At 42.2% G+C, this 5,000-nt stretch overlaps 1 protein-coding gene across 3 annotated transcripts in view; it reads left to right on the top strand.

Annotated features, from left to right (window-relative positions):
- The window catches only part of HMG20B (high mobility group 20B), a 197,150-nt gene that overhangs the window by 87,033 nt on the left and 105,117 nt on the right, over positions 1-5,000 (top strand). The gene's annotated exons all lie outside the window — the stretch shown is intronic.

Below are 5,000 nucleotides of genomic sequence, written 5' to 3'. Positions count from 1 at the left end.
GACAGTTTGACTGTCCTGTAGTAGATAAGTAGCCAGAGGAACAAAGGCCTGGAACTGAGTTTTAAAAATGAAGTCCTGATCTCTGCACTTCACATTTCTAGCCACTTGAATGGCTGGTTAGTCCTTCTTAATAGGCAACCCTAACAGTGCTACAAGTCAGAGAAAGCTTTAGAAACTAGAGGGGGTTTGAAATATCTCCTGTTCACTTCCCCCAGACATTGCTGTATATCAGCAACATTGCTTTCTTTTGTCATAGGCCAGTGGTTTACTACCATGCCTCTCAGCCTGGAAACTTCAAAAATCTGGACAAGGCCCATGAAAAATAGGTACAAATCTGTACGCTGATTAATATAAAATTTGCATACATAATTACGTAACCTCACCCACTCCAGTGGAATTGTGGGATGCCAACTTTCAAACGCAAACTGAAAAACAGACAACCAAAATATGGCACCAGAGTCCCCCTGCAGCCATTCCAATGTCTCATTACCTGGCTGTTTTGCCCCATTTACCATAAACACTAATGTGTGCATACTGCTTTACTTCAACAAGGATTACTTGGATTTTATTTTTACATTTATAGCACAATGCACAAACACTAATAGATATCTGCTAAACAAAGCAGTACTGTCTCACAATGAAAATAGACTTGGCATTAAAACTTCTCTGCTCTTGAAACTCACATTCATTGAATCAGCATTGAAACCCACACCACATCCAGAGAAAATGCATCTGGCCAGTGGTGAATAAAGATTACCTTTGGGCTGTTTTCAAATAATTTTTTCCATTTCATTCAAAAATTGCACACAAAACAAGAAACATACATGCATTCTTTGATACATCTTCCTGACTTTATTAAATTAAATTCCTTGTATAATACAGGAGACTTGTTAGACTTAAGTTAGAGCACATTTTAAATTTGTTTGAACATTTTTCCAGTAGGCAATGAAACAAAATGCATGAACCAGTATTGACAAGACTGCCCAATTCAGAAAATTTCCATCATAAAAGTCTTACTTACACACTCACACAATATATATATATAATATAATATATATAGAATGATAGTAGTGTAAGCCATAAGCATCTTGCACAGCTTCTTGCACTTATTTTCAATTTCATTTTTTTTTGGGGGGGGGGGCAAAAGGCCAAAAATCAGGGACACATTTTAAACATTGCTTGTATAATTTTGGAAAGTTGCTAGAATAAAATGTTGTGTTGTGTTACCACCATGCATTTCACTGCCAAGACTTGAACCCAGGACCCTGTGCAGTACAGTGAGAGCAACATACCATTATGCCAAATCAGCAGTTTCCTGAAAGACAGGAAGACTGAAACTTAAATAGTATCATTTACTGAATTAATTTCTCATGTCTCACCATAGCTGTCAACATCTTAGCACAAAAAACCTGGACAAAGCCAATAATGGGGGAATACAGCTCCAAAATAGGAACAAATTTCAAATACTGATCTTATAAACTTAGAAAAGTGCTAGAATAAAAGGTTTTGTGTTACCATTTATTTTCTGAAGAATATGAAGTCTGAAATTCAAATGCCTGTCATTGTTTAGTGACTTCAGTCCTTCAGTGAATTGCCACAAAAATCCTGAAAACCAAAGATTTAATGAGGACTAGAACAAAAATATATTCAAATGCCTATCACTATTTAGTGAATTCAATCCTTCAGTGATTTGCCACAAAAATCCTGAAAACCACAGATTTAATGAGGAATAGAACAAAAATATGAGCCAGAAATTGGGCAGAAATTTTTTTCCTCACTCTCCCACCCGGTTACTGTAGTGTTATAAAACACCACTGTCTTTCTAGTTGCCTTCCCCTTATGTTAATTTGACCATATATCTCATTTCCTCTCTGGTTTTACTGGCTTGTGTGAGTAAGCACAAAATTATCATTTTGTGAAATCACTCCCCTTCAACTATTTAAATTTATGGGCCATCCTACTGTATTCCATAGTACCAGAATACAGAAATGACCACCCCCTTTCAGTCTGTCTTGCTATTTTAAAAATAGTGACTCTCCACTAAAACTTGACTTTTTAGACAGGTAAAACTTAAGTTACCTACTTTCACATCTAACTCCTCTAGTGCACACTGCAGTGTTTAGAATAAACCTTTTTTCTATCTTATTTTTAAGCATCCCTGTGACTAGCACTTGCTTTAAAACCTGCTGGAAAGCACTAGGAACTCTTAAACTGATACAAGCACTCAACTCTCCTTGTTAATAAGGAGAAATTAATCGTAGGCACTAAAAATTGCCAAGTACCTTGCTAAGATAAGGGAAAACAGCTCTTGTACTTTACAAAAAAAAAAACACCAAACCAAGCATGTCCAAGGGTCAGCTTCCGGTGATTTCTCCTGTCCACTTGGTGAATCTGGGCATACTGGGGCAATGCAGTAATTGCCTTATGTACACAGACAACCCTCTCCTCCTACCACCCAACACTACAACCTGCGAGAGATGCACTTATATAGCCAAACTGGAAGCAAAGTTCTCTCCACCCAGTATTGTGCTAGACAGTCAAGAGAAGAAGGTTAACACCAGCACTACACCTCAAGCAATACATAGCCCTTCTAAACCCACACCACCAACACCCACACACAGCAACACTAAACCCACATATGTGGAGGCCCTTAACAGTAAGCTGCCCCAGCAACAAGGACCTCTGAAGCTAAAATGCAAACAAACACCAATCACAACCGGTGTCACATAGCTCATAACACCAGTGTGCCACCCAACAACAGCCCCTATGGCAAGACAACGTACCCAGCACTTTAGTCATGGGTGACTCTATACTCCAGCACACTGATGTCCCACTCACCAGGCTGAACAAGGAGAAAATTACAGTCAGCTGCCTGTCGGGTGCCAGAATCCACCACATAAAGCATGCACTCAAGTCACTCCACAACAAGTACAAATATTACTCTGTCATTGTCCATGTTGGAGTGAACGACTTGAGACATACCTCCCTGGACTACATGAAAAGAGACATGGAAGAGCTCTCGGATTATGTGGCCCAGGCAGGTATGACCCTAGCCCAAAGTAGCATCCTGCCTTCGTCCAGAATGATACCACAGTATAAAAACAAAATGATTGACTTCAACAATTGGCTAAGCTTCTGGTTTCATTCAAAGGGGATCCAGTATCTGTCTACCTGGGGCGACATGATCGACAGACCATGATGCTTTGCCAGAGATGGTCTGCACCTGTCACCCCTGGGATTCAAGTTACTGGCTAAGGCTCTTGCCACCCCTATAGTGCCTTTTTTTAGGCAAAGTTCAAAGGACAAAGCCAGCACCATAACAGGTACAAGCATGCAAAATCGGAAGGTAATGTTACTCAATGCTAGAAGTCTAAACATCAAAATGTACTCTCTCGAGGCACTCCTAAAAATGGAGAACATCGATGTCTGTGCAGTAACTGCGACCTGGTTCAAGGCTCCAGAGAGCACCCCTGCAATACCAGGCTACAACTTTTACCACACTTTTCGGACACCAAACCAGGACCAAAACACTAAAGGTGGAGGAGTGTCCATATTCACCAAGGATATTCACAACACAAGGCTAGTTGCCCATCGCAATGCATCTGTAATTCTCCAGGTGCAACTAACACTAGGTAAGACTGCAATCCAAATTGTAGCTTGCTACAGATCCACCACCATGCCCCAAGATTCTCACTACACCTTTCTAAACATACTGGAAAATATTAAGATACAACCAAACACCCTAATAATAGGTGATTTCAACTACCCTGCCATTAACTGGGAAAACTACTTGTGTGCCAACACCTTTGCCCAACGTTTCTTGGAATTCATAAATTACAACGCCCTGGATCAACTAATCCTTAGTCCCACCAGAGGCTCCAATATCCTAGACCTGGTCATTACCAACATGGGAAATCAATGATCCACACCTATGGTCACCCCCTCGTTGGTCAGGTCTGACCATAAGCTAATCACCCGTGACATCCACATCCCACCCCCACCCCCCCATCCCCCATTAAGGAAACCTCCATAAAAATCTTCTCCAAAGCCAACTTCATGCTACTCAAGTCAGAAGTGACAAACTTCATGATTCCCATGCAGACGGGAACTGAATGATGTTCATCGTGTTAACCTGCTGCAGTCATCACACTTGGGTTATCCTGCCGTCAGGCGGTCCCGCAATCGGCCCGAATTCCAAAGTCTTGGTCCGGCGTCGGTTGCTGTCGCTTCTTCCCTGACGTCAGTGCGCCAGGGGTATATAAGAGGCATCCGACGCCATTTTCTCCAGTCTTTCTTGCCGCGCGGTGCCCGAAGCAGAAGCAGTTTGCAAGTGCCGGTCAGCCAACACCTGAGATTTTCGATTTGAATTTCAGTCCGAAGTCTTCAATAAAGCTAAGTACCTCGTTGGGGAACATTTTCTTGCCTAAGTCCGATGTCAGAAAAAGTTAACAGTTGCATTTCTTGTGGGAAGCAAATACCTCATAAGGATTTCCATTCCTATTGTATTCCTTGCCTTGGCCCAGACCACGACGTCACAGGTTGTCGGTTTTGCACTAGGTTTAATAAATGCACTATCAAACGCCGTTTTGACTTCACACGGCATTACTTTGGTAGGAAATTTAATTATATCATGCCGTCGGAGCAGCCGACGACCGCAATTCATAAAAAATGCAAGGATAAGTACAGGCAGCCTAGGAATAAGCCAGACCCCCGAGGCCTCAGCTGGGCCTGTCACCAGTTCTCTGGTTTTCAGTGAGGCGCCTACGCAGCCTCTGACGACCGCAGACCTGGAACCCCAGACAGCTGCCGAGTCCCAAGCAGAGTCTACTAGGCCGACGCAGCCATCTACCGACACTAGAGCAGAAATCGACACCGGTGCAAAGGAAACGCCTTCGGTTGCATAAGGTGTTTTCAGACCAACTACACTCACCATTAAATCTTATGCTAAGCTTAAAACTCCTTTAAAACCTAAGAAAACTGTCTCCCCCTCATTAGATGGC

This window comes from Protopterus annectens, chromosome 13.part0 (genome assembly GCF_019279795.1).
Source record: "Protopterus annectens isolate FY-2018-M chromosome 13.part0, PAN1.0, whole genome shotgun sequence".
Classification (NCBI taxonomy): domain Eukaryota; kingdom Metazoa; phylum Chordata; order Ceratodontiformes; family Protopteridae; genus Protopterus; species Protopterus annectens.
This window is presented reverse-complemented; position numbering and strand designations above follow the sequence as displayed.